The 18275-nt window shown below is 40.2% G+C and overlaps 2 protein-coding genes and 1 pseudogene across 2 annotated transcripts in view; 1 reads left to right on the top strand and 2 right to left on the bottom strand.

The window, feature by feature from the left end:
• DAP3 (death associated protein 3) overlaps positions 1-6321 on the bottom strand; it is a 29086-nt gene extending 22765 nt beyond the window's left edge. The window contains exon 1 of the mRNA XM_065885823.1: positions 6248-6321. The gene's annotated coding sequence lies outside the window, so the exon portion shown is untranslated. The remainder of the gene's footprint in view (positions 1-6247) is intronic.
• A 220-nt stretch (positions 6322-6541) lies between these two features.
• Positions 6542-7242, bottom strand: LOC136138089 (protein enabled homolog; annotated as a pseudogene).
• Positions 6741-18275, top strand: part of ASH1L (ASH1 like histone lysine methyltransferase) — a 217459-nt gene continuing 205924 nt past the window's right edge. Inside the window, exon 1 of the mRNA XM_065878757.1 lies at positions 6741-6789. The gene's annotated coding sequence lies outside the window, so the exon portion shown is untranslated. The remainder of the gene's footprint in view (positions 6790-18275) is intronic.

The raw sequence follows: 18275 nt of genomic DNA, 5'->3' as shown, positions 1-18275 counted from the left end.
AAAAAACCAAAAAAACAAACAAGAAAAACTTCTCTAATATTGTTCAACTGTCATCATTCTGAGACTCTACCTGTTGTCTATTTCTACTATTTCAAGGAAGCAGAGTCCTCCCTCCAATCCCAGTCATTCTTTGTTTAAAGTGTGGATAGGGACTTCCCTGGTAGTCCAGTGGTAAAGAATCCGCCTTACAAGGCAGGGGATGTGGGTCCGATCCCTGGTCAGGGAACTAAGATTCCACGCGCTGCGGGGCAACTAATGCCGTGTGCCTCAACTAGAGTCTGCGAGCCGCAAATTACAGAGCCCATGCGCTCTGGAACCCGCACGCCACAACTAGAGAGAGAAAACCTGCATGCCGCAACTAGAGAGCAGCTCGCACGCTGCAACGAAGATCCCGCATGCCACAACTAAGACCCAATGCAGCCAAAAATAAATAAATAAAAAATAAATCTTAAAAAAGAAAGAAAGAAAGTGTGGATAAAACAAATCCCAGAGACAAATAATTCCTTAGTCTTTAAACCCTTTGAAGTGTTTTCAGGTACACTTGTAAGGGACATTTACTCACTATTGTATTTAAAGTTCTGTCACTCTTCTGACAAAACTTTCTGGCTAGTGTTAGAGTTCTCTTTCTTTAAAAAGAAAAAAAAAAAGTACTGTCACATAGGCCAAGTGTACACTGAAAAGGAAGTCAGAAAAAGCCTGTACCAAACTTAGAAAGGTATCCCAAAGGCTATATGCTAACACTTCAATGGTCACAAAAATCATAATTTTTTAAATTAAACATTTACTATTGAGATATTTATATATTCACAGGCAAGTGAAAGAAATAATACATGTTCCATGTATCCTTTACCCAGTTTCCTCCAATGGTAACATCTTGCAAAACTATAGTACAATATCACAACCAGGATACTGACCTTGATACAGTCAAAATACAGAACATTTCCATCACTTTAAGGATCCCTCATGTGGCCCTTCTACAGCCTCCAGCACTTCCCTCCCACAACCCTCCCATTCCTTAACCCATGACAACCACTAATCTGTTCTCTATTTCTGTAATTTTTTCATTTCAAGCATGTTATATAAATGAAATCATATGGTATGCAACCTTTTAATATCAGCTTTTTCCATTCATCATAATTTTCTGGAAATTCATCTAGGTTGTGTGTTACATGCATCAATAGTTTTTCTTTTAATCCTGAGTACTATTCCATGGTATGAATGTGCCTGTTTGTTTAACCATTCATCCATTGAAGGACATCTGGGCTGTTTCCAGGTTTTGGGTATTACGAATAAGCTGCAATGAAACATTTGTGTACAGATTGTGTGAGGAGAATCAAATTCTTCAGGTTAAGGTGATCTAGTTCAAGAACTGAATTAATGATACAATGATCTGAAAAATAATAATAGTATTTTTCAGAAACAGGCTCTATATTAAGCAATTTATAGGCACTGTCTCACAACACAATCCTATGAAGTAGATATTACATCTATGTGAAAATAGGGATGGACAGACTAACTTGCCTGAGGGTATATAGCCTAAAAGTGACAGTTCTGGAATTCAAACCTATGTTTGACTCTGCAGCCTTTGCCATTAGTCACTGTGTATATTGTATTATCAATTATCAAGTGCCTGAACATTTCCACTGATGGGGAACTCACAAAGCAGTCCTGCTTTTATGTAAAGTTCTTTCACAATCTGAGGTGAAATGTCTCCTTGTAGCTTCCAGTCACTATTCCAGCCTTTCTCTTTGGTTTTACAAGCTACCTTCCATGTGATAAATTGAAGGTAGTTATGTCCCCTATTTTTTCTTTTCCAGGGTAAATGTCTTCAGTTTCTCAAAGCAATCATCATATAAGTCCTTTATATTACTCATCAATACTCTTCAGCTATCATCTATCTTTTTTTAAAATAAATTTATTTATTTAATTTTTGGCTGCATTGGGTCTTCACTGCTGCACGCGGGTTTTCTCTAGTTGCTGAGAGTGGGGGCTACTCTTTGTTGTGGTGTGCGGGCTTCTCACTGCGGCGGCTTCTCTTGTTGCGGAGCATGGGCTCTAGGCCCACGGGCTTCAATAGTTGTGGCAGACGGGCTTCAGTAGTTGTGGCTCGCGGGCTCTACAGTGCAGGCTCAGTAGTTGTGACGCATGGGCTTAGCTGCTCCACAGCATGTGGGATCTTCCTGGACCAGGGCTCAAACCCGTGTCCTGTGCGTTGGCAGGCGGATTCTTAACCACTGCGCCACCAGGGAAACCCTCATCTATCGTTTTTAGATTTTATATTTTCAAGAGTAACTATTTTGTTATTCTATAGCACCACTGTTTCATTGAGAACACAGCTTACTAACATCATCAGTTCTTTCTTTCTTTCTTTTTTAAACAAATATTATTATCTAACAAAATCGCAGCAGCCCTTTTAATGGAAATTGTCAAGCTGATCTCAAAATTCATATGAAAATGCAATGGACTCAGAATAGTGTATAAAACCTTGAAAAATAAAGAACAAGGTTGGAGAGCTCACATTCCTGATTTCAAAACTTACTACAAAGCTACAGAAATCAAGACAGTGTGGTATTAGCATATGCCTATAGATCATATATGTCTGACCCACATGTCTACAGATCAATGGAACAGAGTTGAAAATTCAGTAATAAACTCTTATATCACAGTCGTTGATTTTTAACATGGGTGCCAAGAAAATTCAATGGGAGAAAGCACATTTCTTTTCAAGAAATGGTGCTGGGACAGTAGAATATCTACATGTAAAAGAATGAAATTGGACCCCTACCTCACATCACACACAAAAATTGACTCAAAATACATCACAGACCTAAATCAAAGTGCTAAAACTATGAAACTCTTCGAACACATATAGGAATAAATCTCCCCGACCTTGGATTAGGCAATGGTTTCTTAATGATGCCAGAAGTAACAAAAATAAAAAAAATAGATACTTGGACTTCATCAAAATTAAAAATTTCTGCTTCAAAGGATACCATCAAGAAAGTAAAAGACAGGAAATCCTCTGGCAGTCCAGTGGTGAGGACTCAGTGCTTTCATGGCCAGGGCTTGGTTCAATCCCTGGTGGAGGAACTAAGATCCAGCAAGCCCCGCAGCGTAGCCAAAAAAAAAAAAGAAAGTAAGGGACAACCCACAGAATGGCAGAAAAGATCTGCAAGTTATATATCTAATAAAGGACTTATATCCATAATATATTATACAAAGAACTCTTTACAACTCAACAATAAGAAGAAAATGTAACTCAAAAATGGGCAAAGAACTTAAAGTTTCTCCAAAGAAGATATACAATGGCCAATAAGCACATGAAAAGATGCTCAACACCATTAGTCATTAGGAAAATGCAAATCAAAAACACAATATGATACCACTTCACACTCACAAGGATAGCTAATATCAAAAAGAACAGACAATAACAAGTAATGGGGAGGATGTACAAAAACTGGAATCCTCATACATTGCTGCTGGAATTGTAAAATGGTGCAGCCACTTTGGAAAACTGTTTGGTATTTCCTCAAAAGTTTAGATGTGGATTTACCAAATGACCCAGCAATTGAGTCCAAGCTCGCTCTGCTCGCTGCATGACAGGTCAACGAGTCAGAGATAAGGTGTTGAGGCAAGGAATATGACTTTATTTGGAAAGCCGGCAGACCAAGATGGCAGACTGAAGTCTCAAAATAACTATCTTATCCGGGTTTGGATGCCAGTTTCTTTTACAGCACAGAGAAGGGGAGGAGATCAGGAAGTAAAAAGGCCATAAGTTTTGCAAATATCACCTGGAATGGCCAGCCTCGGGGAGGGGAAGTGTTAATTTCTTCTTTCTTGTAGCCATCCACAGGTGGACAGGGTCCTGATGTTTCCCTGAACAAACCAAATGTTTCCCTTTGGTTTAACATTCAGGCATTGGGGCCGGTTCCCCGAGGCAGGCCATTATGTATAGACAGTATCCTTTTAGTGAACAACAACAGCGGAAAACAAAGGTTAAAGTAAAAGAAACAGATCCAACATGCACTGCTGCTGTAACAAATTACCACAAACTTGGTGTCATAAAACAACACAAATTTGTCATCTTAGAGTTCTGTGGTTTAGAAGTCCAAAATCAAAGTGTCGGCAGGACTGTGTTCTTTCTGGATGCTCTAAGAGAGAATCTGTTTTCTTGACTTCTCTAGGTTTTAGAGGTTGCCCTTTCATCTTCAATGCCTACAACAGTTGGTCAAGTCTATGTCCTACTGTCTCACTCTGACAGAGTCTCTGGTCTCCCTCTTCCACCTTTAAAGAACTCTTGTAATTACAGTGGGTCTACCAGATAATTCAGGATAATCTCCCTATTTTCAGGTTAGCTGATTAGTAACCTTAATTTCCTTCTGCCATGTAACATAATGTGTTTACTGGTTCCAGGGATTAGGACACAGACATCTTTGCGGGGGAACCATTATTCTGTTTTCCATACCATCCTTGGTTCAAATAATTCAGGGTTCATTCATTCAATAAGGTCATTTTATTGAGCACTTAATATATTTTAGTCTCTGGTAGGCACTGGAGCATGAAAGAACTGAATACGATCTTATTTGTCTATAGTTAGCTGACAATTCATGAATCAGTGCAGTTACCCAAAGCTAGTTAAAGACAGAGACTGTAAGTAACTTTCTTTATATACAAGTGTAGTGGAATTCCATTAAAGGTGTTTTTTCTTTTTAGCATATGCAATTATGTTGCTAATGAGAAATTTACTATGAAGGCAACGTGGTATAGTGAAAAAAGTTAAGTTTTTAAGAGACAGGCAAATTGAAGTCTAAAGACAGTTACCCAACTTCTTTGAGCCTCAGGCTTCTCATCTGTAAAATGGGGGTAAGATGATCTATTTCAAAGTGTTGTATAAGGATTAAACAGGAACACAAGTTCTCTTGGCATGGTATTCCACAAATGTTAATTCTCTTTCTCTTCTCATATTTTAAGTATCTAACATTCATTTCAACATTTCCATGACTTGCTTTGCACTAGACTACAAAAGAATATAAAAGAAACGTTACATAGTCCCTGACCTCAAATTAAAAATGTTCTTGGTAGGGTAACACACCTGCATACATGACACAATAAAAAAAAGATCAATGGCTCCTAAATGGCTCCATGAAAAAGTTGGGACTTAAGGTTAGGAAAAGCAAATATATAGTGAGGTAATTAAGGTGGATTTCCCTTTTAAAAAAAAAAAAAGCAAACAAATAAAACCTGATCCATATTTTGAAATATAATATGTTAAGGGGGAAATTTAGGAGTGTCTACTTGAACTTTAGAGCTTGAATAGGCCTTTGAGATTAAGCTAGTACAGTGATTTTCAAACTATTCCCAAATCCCTACAAGTCCAGATGTGAAGGAAAAGGGAAACCCAAGTGGATCCCTCACCTAATTTATTCAGCTTTACCCACTGGGTGAAACTAACGATTACTAGAATAGAAGAAAGCTTTGGAATTATCTGTGGATTTTAATAGTCCATAGTTCTCCTGAATTCAATCATCAAGAAAAAGTAAATGTTCATGCAGAGTTTTGCGAAACAAGTATCAGTAACCACGGAAATCTGACAGACCTAGTTTTGCACTGTTTTACCAACGATTTGGAAGAATAGAACACAAACTACCAATTACACCCACAAACTTTATCAACATCGTGTACTGTGAACGATAACATTAACTCTCTGCACTTTCCCTGTGCCTAGGAGCTAATTCTACTTTACACATATTTTATTATTTTACCACACACTAACCCTGAAGGCAGATTTGGAGTTAACTAATTTTTACGTTCAGTTTTTCGTTTCTTGTTGATAAGGAACTAAGAAGAATAACTTTCTGAAGGACACACAAGACACGGGAGATCGAGTCCAGACCTGAACTTGAAATATATGGTGTCCTTATCCTCTAACATAAGGCTGCCTAATGAGGTTGAAAATGCATCATCCATCCACGAGGTTTGTGTAAAAGTGCACAAAAACATCATCGCGTACAAACAGTGGTGTGAAATTCGAAAATCTAAACTGGGTTTAAAAAAAAAAAAGGAAGAAAGAAAAAGCCGACTACTGAGCCGGTTCCTTCTTGGGTCCTAGGTCTTCAACACAGAGCCCGGAGGGAAGCCCCCTAGGAGGGTTGCCGGCCCTACTGTCCTCACTCCCTACCTCATGGAGGCTGGGAGTCCCGCTCCTTTCCCTCATGGGTACAACCCCCGTGCCGGTTCACTTCCTCACCGAGAGTCGCGGACCAGCTCTCCCGACCCGGTAAACCGCAGACACTGTCAAGCGCTGGCTCCTCGGCGACCGTCCCGCAGCAAAGACTCAAGCTCGGGTCGTACGGCAGGAAGCTGCTCAACGCGCAGCCGCCGCGGCCTCCAACCACCGGCCAGCGGAGGGGCGCTAAGCCGCCCCCAACCAGCTCACTGCGGCCAGGACGAGGCAGGGGAAGGGAGCTGCGGCGTCGCGGCGCCGCGGCCAGCGAGGTAAGTAGTCATAAGTGTCTATCCGCCCCTTGGGGTAACTCCTGTCCTAACGGCAAGCTCTGCCGTCTTCGCCTGTCGTTTTCTCCCCCGCTTCTGCAGCCGACAGGAATGGAACAGTCCCGCGGGGGGATTGTGGGAGGCGCACGCGCGAGGGGTGGAGGGTTTGTGGGGGGGGGGCCGGCGGAGGAGGAGGCGGCGGCGGCAGTGGCGGCGGTTGGTGGCAGTGGGGGCGGGGAAGGGGGGGGAGGAGAGGAGAGGAGGTGGAGGAGGAGGCTTGGGCTCTCGCTGCCGAAGGTGCGCGTGAGGGCCCGCGGTAGAGCTGGCTTGACAGGGGCCAAGGGGAAGTGGGGGACTGTGCGAGGAGGCGCCCCAGAGCGAGTGCGTACTGGCTGGCGGGCGCGCAAGGCGACCGAAGGCGGTGGTTGGTGGGAGCAGCGAGCGACGAGCCCAGATACACTCTGGCGCGTGCGGGCGGCCGTGCGCGCTCCGCCGCCCGGGTCGGGTGAGGGGGGAGGACGAAGGGGGAAAACGCGAGGAGGGAGGAGTGGGAGGTGGGGGGGCACGAGGCGCCCTTCGCTCCCTCCCTCCCAAGGAGCTGCCGCCGCCGCCGCTCTGCCGCCGCCGCTCCCGCCGCCATTTTGGGTTCGCTTTGCGGAGGGGGAGACGATCCTCGTCTCGGTTGCGGGACCCGCCTCCCCTCAGTTTCCCCCGCTTAGCCCCACGCCTTTCCCCTCTCCTCTCTCGCATTTCCGCCAGTCCGCTCACCCGCTGGCCGCCTCCTGACAAGCGGGAGGGATCCGCTGTGGACCAAGGGAAGCGGAGGAGCCTGGTGGCGGCCGCCCCCTCTTCCCCACTTCCCTGCACTCTCATCTCTTTCGGCCTCGGCCTCTGACACGGTGAGTAGAACCGCCTGGGGAGGCCTTTGGGCCTAGGTACTCCCTCAGCGACTTAGTCCTTGGCTTCCTGGGAGCTACTGTCATCTCCCGGACCTGGACCTCCGGGAGAGCGGTGGTAAGGATGGGGGAGGGGAGAGTAGGGAAGGGGATCCTGAGCTTACCGGGAAGTCCCTCCTGGCGGGGGTGAAGGGGTGTCCCTGACAGGCGGACTCCTGGCTTGGGGGAGGGGGCGGGAAAGTAAGCGAGTGGAGGCGGAGTCGGCTGTGCCCCTGACAGGTTAGTTTGTTGTGGAGGTAGGATTGGGGCATCCCCCATAGTCCTGTTTGTTTCGTTTAAGGGATTAGAGCGGCAGGAGGAAAGATCTGAGGGTAGTTTACGTGTACGATCAGATATGTGGTGTCCCTGACACGCTGAACTGTATGTAGGAAGGATAGAATGATCTCAGTGTTACAAGTTTAATAAATGTTACTGGCTAATTTGTGCGTTGAAAGACATGTTTTTGGTCTAGAAGACAGATGGTATGTTGGTGTATAGCGGCTGTGTTTGTGTGTGTATGCGAGGAAGGAAAGTGTTCCGGAAGAGTTTGCTTGTATTTGTATAAGTGTAATGGAGTTCCACTTATAAGTTAGTTTATTTTAAAAATAAAACTTGGGGTGTTCCCTGCTGGTTGATATGTATGTGTATTTTAGGGTTTGGGAGTGCCTTAATACTTGCTGGGAAAGAGAAGTCATGGCAGTATTTTAGAAATACAGCATGTAAATGTGGGGTCAGGGATGGGAGAAACTTGTCATAGCCAGTTATTCTTAAGAATAGTCTGTTCCTCAGAATAGGGTGAACTGTGTAGATGTGAAGGCCCAGAACATTTTTACTTGAACAGTTACTATGAGGGTATAAAGAATGGATGGCCTTCTTGTTGATCTGAGTTTATATTAACACTTTATAATGGAATAAAGCTTTTTTATTGTTCAGAATGCTCTTGCAGTTTGTTTGTGATCCTAAATAAATCTTTGTGAAAATGGTGGGATGGGTGTTTCCTCCCATTTTACAAAATAGCAAATTGAGGCATAAAGAGATAAATTTTCCAATGTCATGTGTTAAATTGGTGACAAACTTGGGTCTATAACAGATATTTTGACTACTAATTCAGTAGTATATTCACCATACCATGGCGTCTTGGGAGGTCTTTGTCAGGCAGATCTGAGTTTATTGGAAAGATAGGGGCATATTGACTGGTTGGATGGTATTTGGTAGGGATCAGTTGTGTCAGACAGAACATAGGTTGTCCTTGCCAGGTTAGCCCGTGAGAAATGGGTATTCCTTGCCTCTGTTACTTTCTGCTTATGGAGGAAGCATAGCATTTCTGACACTTTAGCTTGTATGTTTGAGGGAGGCATGTTTAACTTGTACCATAGCAGCTACATGGGGGCTGACAGCTTAACTTTAAGGGAGGAAGGATCTTCTTTCATTCATTCAACAAATATTTGTTGAATAACTCTTCAATAAATGCTCCCTGCCTTGGGGTGGGAATGATCAAGGTGACCCTGTTGAAACAGCCTGGGTACATATGAGGGGATTTGTCTTTGACAGTGATAAATATTGAGACAGTGATACGTATTGAGTCGAGTGAGGCTCACAGGTCAGTGTGGAGTTGAAACTAGAAAACCTTCCTAAAAAGCCTATTCAGTTTGGAGGGAATTTAGATCTTCCAGACATTTTACTATGGAAGGATACAGGTGTATTTAAGCATCTAACAGGGTGACCGGTTTGTGGTACAGTGTGCCACCTTTTGCATTTTCTTTTGGCATTTCCGAGTAAACTGTTTTTGGGATCTGGAATTGTTGATGTTTGTGCCTGTGGATATTGGAACTTTTTGGCTTGGCTGAAGAAATTCTTCCAGAGGCTAATTTTGTACTAAGGATCCCCTCTATGAATATGAGGGAAGAATACTTGAATTAAGCCAACTTAACTATTTCTTGGAAAATGGAATGTTTTTGATTTGCTAGATTAGCAGTTCTTAAAAGTTTTTTGGGGTCACTTATTCTTCTGAGAATCTGTTGAAAAAACCCTCACTGTAGAAAATGAGCATGAGCACAGTCGCACGAATTATGCATACAAATTTCAGAAACTTAAATTATAGTGAAGTATTGATAGAACCAATTTATATTCAGGTCTCATTTAAAAGCTTTTTTTAAAAAAAATAGTTTTGTTTGGGGGTAGAGATGTTGGTACGAGTTTCAGGTGAGAGGTTCTTTGACAGTGTTTGAGCATGCTGACGATAAGGAGAACTTTAAGATCTTTGTTTTTTATTCTTTATTCTTTGCAGATTGATTTCTCCAGTGTTAATACATGATTCTGAATTAGGTGATAAGAGAATATAACACAAATGTTTATAGCTTTATTCTTTTTCATTATAATAATTTGTATTCTCAAACTCATCTCTTTCCAGTTTTGCATTGGGACTGAGGTGTTTTGAAGCTCATCTCCTGGCATTTATCTTAGTTATAACAAACATTATTGAGTTATTTTTATGCAGGAGACACAAAGATGAATAATATATGGCTTCTGTCCTTGAAGCTATTCTAATCCTGTTGAAGCTATGAATTGCATGATAGTGGGGGCTTTCTAAAGGGCAAGGTGGATTGAAGCATGTTCCTAGAAGTTGAGATTTCATGACTTAGTTGCAGAGAGGTTTTGCTATTATTCTTAGGAAGTTACAAAGTCTTCATATTCTGTATGCAACTTTGTAGCTTAAAAAATGTTTTAATATCATTTGATAATTTTGGGATGAAGAAACTCTGGTTTGAAAAGGAGGCAAATGTTGGTAGCATTCCTGATCTTGTCTTGGATATATTTCTATAGCGAGTTTATGTAAAAAGGTCTTAATGTCATTTTGGATATGCATGTATATAGACAACACTTACGGGATGAAATCCAGTAGCTATTTGACAGACTACCCGTGAATCTAGTACTGAAAATTAAAAGTAATTACTGAATTTTTAAAGAAAAGAAATTCAGAAAGGTGTTTTAAAAGTACAGATTACAGGATTCAGTAAGATAATGGAGATATCTTAAGAAAAATGGTCTGATTGTCTCTTTATTGTCATGTCCTCTGTGTAAGAATGTCATGTAAATTTGTGAAAAGTTTAATACTTTCTGTAATTTTTAACTTGGGTAGTTGGTTCATGGGTTTTTTTTTTTAATATGTCATATGTGTGTGTAGTGTGTCTATATCTGCATATGGATAACATATGTATATAGTCTCCTATAATGTTTGAGATACTTCACAATTTAAAAAAACAATGCTTGCAATAATTACAAAAAGTACACAGGATCTTTAAGGATCGAGAATAGAAAGTGATTTTCATGTCCTATTCTTGAGTTGTATTCTAAAATGTGGAGTATAACTTCCCTATATCTTGCTAATAAGCACTGTGTCTTTATAGTATTAGCAATACCACTTGAGCCTTTATTCTAAGTCTTCCATGCCTTACAAATAAAGCATCTGGACACATTCAGTCCTGCCTAAAATGATCTACCTGCACACAGTGGAAAAGTTTTACCATATGTGTAGGTGGTGCGTCTCCATTAAATAATTTCATATTCTTGAGTTATGCATGTTGATCTGAGTGTTTTAAAGGTAATATAACACCTTATATTACCTTATATTATAATCCACTGTGAGGTCTGCTTTGTGCCAGCCTTTCCAGAAGCATGAGATATCTTAACCCTGGCTATCGTAAGAGAGGGAAACGAAAGTAGTTTTTGTTTTGAGCTATATTGCTAGTCTTTTTAAAAAAATCATCCTTCTTTAAATTACTTGTAATTTATTTGGTTTATATTCTTTCGTTTGGAGAGGTTAGATTTTCATACTTATGATTTGTCGTCTTAGTTAATGGTAATTGTCATTTCATGGTTTAGAAATCACTTTCTTAAAAGAAAAAGAAATCACTTTCTTAGTGACTGTCTCATTGGGGGTGTTGATGGCAGTGTGATTTTTTTTTTTTTTTCCTTCTATTTTTTGGCCACGCCACCCAGCTTGAGGGATCTTAATTCCCCAACCAGGGATTGAACCTGTGCCCCCTGCAGTGGAAGCTCAGTGTCTTAACCGCTGGACCATCAGGAAGTCCTGACAGTGTGATGTTGACACAACATGATAAATTACGGCTTCAAGTAATGATGAAATTTAACTAATAATCTTATTGCTATTTCAGAGTTCTGTTTCCTTCATTGAGCATCTAACTTTTTTATGTTTGAAGAGTATATAAAATTTTGTTTTTAGCATTAATAGTTTTTGCTTTCCATAGTTTTTAGTCATTTGCTCTCAGACATATGCAAGTTGATGACAGGAGTGTATACTTTTTTTTTTTCCATTTAATTTTGTTCCTTTTTTTAAGTGTGGAAAATTTCTAACATATACAGAAATGAAAAGAGCAGTATAGAGTTCTCATGTACTTAACATCCAGCTTCAACAGTTATTCACACCCAGTTATCACACTATATCCCATCTACTAGCCTCTCTTCCTCCTCCCTCGCTTTGCTTATTTTGAAGTGAATCTTCCAGATGTCATATCATTTCATCCATAAATTCAGTGTGTACATTCTTTTAACTCTTAAGTGGGGAATTATTTCCCCATAGTTAGGTTTATATAACTTTTCAAATAAACTATCTGATGATAGTTGGAACTACACTATTCATACCAAATACTTGCAATCTGTATTACTTGTCAATAGGAATTCCCTCTGCAAACTAAAAGAAATGAGCTGAATAGAAATTTACCTCACTGTCTTTGGATGTTTGCATTGAAAAATGCAGTTAGTTGCTATGTTTCCTAGAAAAGTTTATCAGCTTTTTTCAAACACATGAGTGAGAAATAATGTCTCTTAGTTCTTTTGTTTGTTTTGTTTTTTTAGTCATAGTGACAAGATGCTAAAAACATTTCCTGGTTGCTCTTGGTTCCTCTTGATTTTCTAACTGGATCTAGTTACCACAATGAAATCAGATGATACTGGTGATGTTGAATAGGAGCTGAAATTGGTCTAAAATCAACTTGCTTTATAAAGAGAATGAAATACACCTTGTTTTGAGTTTTGAAATTCTGTTTGTGGATATTTGAAAATACATATCAAAAAACCCCACAAAATACATTTCATTGCTTAAACTGCTAAATATGAACCATGTTACAGAGCATGGTTATGATGAGTAGAAATACTGTAGAAAAAGAAAGTAAATATTTCTATTGAGTTACGAAGATGAAACAGAGTATAGAGATTTGAAGTGGTTGCCAGTAAAGTAGAATATAGATGTATATCCTTTCCTTCCAGAAAAGGCTGACAGATGAATGTGAATTCCATCACTAATGAAAATTTGGTCAACTTATCTTTTGTTATTTCTTTTGTTATAGTCCCACAGTAAATAAATCATGAATCTTTGACTTAATCTTCTTGTTTTACATTTTGTTCTGTCTTTTCTACACTTGATACCAAATTACTCCTCTCATTCAGTTTTTTTTTGCGGTACGCGGGCCTCTCACTGTTGTGGCCTCTCCCGTTGTGGAGCACAGGCTCCGGACGCGCAGGCTCAGTGGCCGTGGCTCACGGGCCCAGCCACTCCACGACATGTGGGATCTTCCCGGACCAGGGCACGAACCCGTGTCTCCTGCATCGGCGGGCGGACTCTCAACCACTGCACCACCAGGGAAGCCCCTCATTCAGTTTTATTTGTCCTAAGACCACAGGTGGACGGTGTGTCAGATTATAAAGGAGCTATATCATGGCTTCTTGGTGTAAATGACATTGAGAATGTGGTAGAGACATTCCTTATGATAAGGTTTCTTAAATTCAGCACTGCTGAAAATGAAAGTCCTAGAGTTTAAATAGTAACATTTAAAGCTTAACAGGGCTTAATGGAGAGAATTTAAAAGATTGTCTTCGAAAGAAAAACTACTAATTCTGACATTTGAGAAAATGGAGGAGTGAATTAATCATGTATAATCATTATGGGTTGAACAATATTTTATATATATAATATATATATATGAGGATACAAAGATTGGAGAATAAGAATCTCAAACAAGTAGAGATTCCATGTATATGATTGATAACTAAATGGTAACACAAGTTGGAAACTTAAAGTTTAGGTGCAGAAGTGTATCAAAGAAAAAAGAGCAATCACCTTAAGACTGCAATTAGTTAGAGATTTAAGTTAATTATAAAAATAATTCTGAGTGTGTGTTTAAGGGGATAAAACCCCCTCAAATGTAGAGCAAATCAGCATTTAATTTCTTCTGAACAGTAATTCTTCTGTTTGTTCATTGATTCATCCATCATTCAACCAACTAACATTTTTTCAGTACTTACTCCATTAGCATTTCTGTGCTTAGGTGTTGGGAAAAAAATTAGGATTTTTTTTTTGGTTTGTTTTTTGCCTGAATCGAGTTGTGAATCTAGTAAGAGGAACATCATGTTAACAAACTTAATATATGATGTAATACATTTCTCCCAGGTAGAGAGGGGAGAAAGTTATTAAGTCTGTGGGGAAAAGGAAAGGTTAGGGATGGCTTCTGACCAGTGGGAAGAGACAGGTTTTAAAGGATAAATATGAGTTATTCAGTAAGGTATAGCAAGAGCATTCTAGGTAGAGGAAGATCATCTGCAAGGGTATGAAAGTGAATATAACATAGCAGAATGAGTTCAGGGGACTGTAATTTGAATCACTATAGAACTTTCCACCCATTCCCCTATGATTTCCTGTGTCTTCAGTGCTATATAAGGTTGGCCTTTGTGCTTAGAGATCATCAAAAAAATAAAGATGGAACTATGTTCAGTATACTGTACTTACACAAAATAGTATATTCTTACAGTTAAAGGTAATTTTAACAAAGATTCAAATCAAGAAAATAATTGGTTCTCTTTTAGTTACTCAGAAAATTTTTACTAGAATACACTCCTTCAGCATTTTAATTAATCGGGCCTTGTCTACAGTAGTTACCCAGGCAAATAAAATAATGTGTAATTGCTTTTCTTAATAATGAAAAATCTCGCAGCCTCCACATTGGTATATTTCTCCTCAATTTGTTGCAAATTTCAAATAGTGGTTAAGACTGTGGACTCTAAAATCTGATTGAGGGATTTTCCTGGTGGTCCAGTGGTTAAGACTCTGCGCTTCCACTGCAGGGGGCACGGGTTCAATCCCTGGTCGGTGAACTAAGATCCAGCAAGCCACGCAGTGTGGACCAAAAAGAAATCAAATTGAGTACGCTCAGATTCCAGTTTTGCTACTTACTATGTACCCTTTAGCAAAATACTAAAATACTTATCGTCTTTGGTTTCCTTGACTGTAAAATGATGGTAATACTTATAGCAAAGGATTGTTGGAGGATTGTATGAGGTAATATGTGTAAGTTCTTAGCATAATTTGTGTCATGTAGCAAGTGCATAATACAGATTTGCTGTTATTTCATTTCCTGAAAAGAGAAATTTTTTAAGGAAAGCAAATGACCTCCCTTATATATATTTCCTATAGGAGGTAAGAATATGTAAAATATATTTGTGAAAGTGTGTATAAACAACTTATTTACATATATACATGTTTTTTCCTGATTCTTGGTTTATCTTATTTTCCTCACGTGTGAATTCTACTTTTGTTTTTTTCCACTTAACTCCAGGTTAGGTGTTTGTGTTTGGCTTCATTTTACCTTCTTACCAAATCAAGGATTTGTCTCCAAAGTGAATAGGAATATATCTCACTGTGTGAATATTTTGGGGTGGAGAACCTTAAGTCTTTGAACAGAATTGGGTTTAGTTATGACAGTTCTCTTTTTAAAGCTGATCACAGGACTTCCCTGGTGGCGCAGTGGTTAAGAATCTGCCTGCCAATGCAGGGGCTACGGGTTCTCGCCTGCTCTGGGAAGATCGCAAATGCCGTGGAGCAACTGAGCCCATGTGCCACAACTACTGAGCCTGCGCTCTAGAGCCTATGAACCAAAACTACTGAGCCCATGTGCCACAACTACTGAAGCCCACACGGCCTAGAGCCTGTGCTCTGCAACAAGAGAAGCCACAGCAATAAGCCCGCGCACCGCAACGAAGACCCAACTCAGCCAAAAATAAATATATTATTTTTTTTAAAAGCTGATTAGTATTTCCTTTGATTTTTAGGAGCCCAGTGTAGTCTTCTAAAGCAGAACCCATCTCTTTTATTAAACCACCTCATTTGATTGAGAAAAAAGACCAACGTGTATTCACTGAGTGATTATTATGTGCCAGGCACTAGGATACGGTCACAAACAAAATAAGGTCCTTGGGCATTTTCCTTTTCCTTCTCCAGGACAAGATCTTTCAGTATTGATTTAACATATTGCTACCATCATATTACATGTGGTTCAAGCAAAACTCGTTCTTAAGGTATAGTAAAGATTTCTTGGGATACGTTATTTTATGCCAGAGCAAATCAATTCTGGGAAAAAATCTCTAACTCTTGAGGAATCTTTATCGTGTGCCTGTGTTTTATCAAGGCAGTCCATTGGACAGTTAGGCCTTTGGGGTATCAGTGGGTTAAGTCCTCTGTTCAGAGTCAGATAAAAACCAGCATTCTGCCTCCTATGCCTTCCAACAGAAGGCATTCAACAAGTATTGATTGTATACAGTTGGCCCTCCATGTCGTTCTGCATCTGCGGATTCAGCCAACCACAGATCAAAAATATTTGGGGGAAAAGAAATTCCAGAAAGTTCCAAAAAGCAAACATGAATTTGCCTCATTCCGTCAACTATATAGCATTTATATTGTAGTATTTACAGGCATACACATTGCATTAGATATTATAAGTAATCTAGAGATGGTTTAAAGCAGCAGTCTCCCACCTTTTTGGCACCAGGGGCTGGTTTCGTGGAAGAAGATTTTTCCATGGATGGGCTGGGGATGGTTCAGGTGGTAATGTGAGCGATGGGGAGTGGCAGATTAAGCTTTGCTCACTCACCCGCTGCTCACCTCCTGCTGTGCGGCCCGGTTCCTAACAGGCTGCGGACCACTACGGGTCTGCAGCCTGGGGGTTGAGGACACTTGGTTTAAAGGATAGAGGAGGATGGGCTTAGGTTATATGGAAATACTATGCCATTTTGTATAAGGGACTTGAGCATCCCTTAGGTTTTGGTATCTGTAAGGGGTCTTGGAACCAACCACCTGCAGATACCGAGGGAGAACTGTACTTTATGCCAAGTACTGTGCTAAGCCCGGGGGATAGAGCAGTGAATAATGATAGGCAAGAATCACTGCCATCATGGTACTCACTTTCTAGTGAGTAGTAAGATAGAAATTGTATACATGGATATGATGTCATAGCATTCCAGTGATAAGTGTTCTGTTTTATTTTTTTACTATTTATTTATTTGGCTGTGTTGGGTCTTACTTGCAGCAAGCGGGGTCTTCGTTGTGGCACGCAGGATCTTTTAGTTGCGGCATGTGGGCTTTTAGTTGTGGCATGTGGGATCTAGTTCCCTGACCAGGGATCAAACCCAGGCCCCCTGCATTGGCAGCACGGAGTCTTAACCACTGGACCACCAGGGACGTCCTTCAGTGATAAGTGTTGTAAAGGAAATGTAAACAAGGTAAGGGGATATTAGGTAGTTAGGGAAGTCCTTTGAGGCAGTAGTATTTGAGCAGAAATCTGAATGATACGAAGGACCCCATGAATCTATCTGGGGCATAAGCATAAGTGCTGAGGCAGTAGTGTGGTGTATTTCAGAAATGGGAAAGAGCTGGGACAGAGTAAACAATGTGGGGAAGAATAATAGAAAATAGGGAAAAGAGGTAGCCAGGGCCTAGATAATGTAGGGACTTTTAAGACTTGACTAAGTGTCTAGGTTTTATTCTGGACTTGATAGGAAGCTCTTGGGAGGTTTTGAGCAGGGAAATGACTTGGGCTAATATATACACTTTGGAAGGCAACGGTAATGCAACCAGAGTGATCAGTTAGTAGGAGGTTGTGATATTTGAGGCAAGAGATGATTAGGAGTTGAACCTAAAGTGTTATCAGGGAGATGGATTTGGGGATATATTTTGAAGGTAGTAGGGAGGATAACCTGGATTGGATGTGTGGTCTGAGTAAAAGAGTAAGTCAAGAATGATTCCAGTGATGGCCTTAACATTTGGATGCTATTTACTGAGATGACGGACACTGGGAGAAGCAGGTTGCGGGAATGCAGATACTAAGTTTGGTTTGGATATACTGACTTTAAGTTTTCTATTAAATGTTTCTGGTTGAGATATTGAGTAGGGCAGTTGGGTATCTAAGTCTCAAGGTTGGGGCAAATGTAAATTTGGGAGTTGATCAGTGTAGAGATGCTGTTTAGAGCCATGGGACTTCATGAGATTACCTGGATAGTGAATGTAGAGAAGAGATGAAGTTCTTGGACTGAGTTGTGGAGTATTCTTGACACTTACTAAAAATGCCAGGGTTGAAAGAATCTTTTGATAATTTTAGGGATAATACTTTGCTGACTAAGAAAACCTAGCAAGTACTAACTAGTCAAGACATAGAGACAAAAATAAAATGGTTGAGGAACAAGTTGCTGTTCTTTTATCTGTTAAATAGCTCTTTGTGTCGCAGAACTCAGAACACTCATTTTATGTGAAATTAAGAACCAGAGTGCCTATTTCTACTTGGTTACTCTGAAAAGATGGCCAGAATAGTCATTAGCTTCCTAGATATCTGTTGTGGAGGGCAACATAAGGTAAAACAAATAAATACAAGTTTATAAAGTAATGAATGAGGTGTCAAAAGAGATGAAGCTGCTTACTCATTAACAACCATTTCTAGCTTTGAAAATTTACAGAGTAAGAATGAGATCAAGTTGTCTCCTAATTTCTTATGTAGACTATCATTGGGC

This window comes from Phocoena phocoena, chromosome 1 (assembly GCF_963924675.1).
Source record: "Phocoena phocoena chromosome 1, mPhoPho1.1, whole genome shotgun sequence".
Lineage (NCBI taxonomy): Eukaryota > Metazoa > Chordata > Mammalia > Artiodactyla > Phocoenidae > Phocoena > Phocoena phocoena.
Note: the sequence above shows the minus strand (reverse complement) of the source record. Positions and strands in the feature narration are given on the sequence as shown.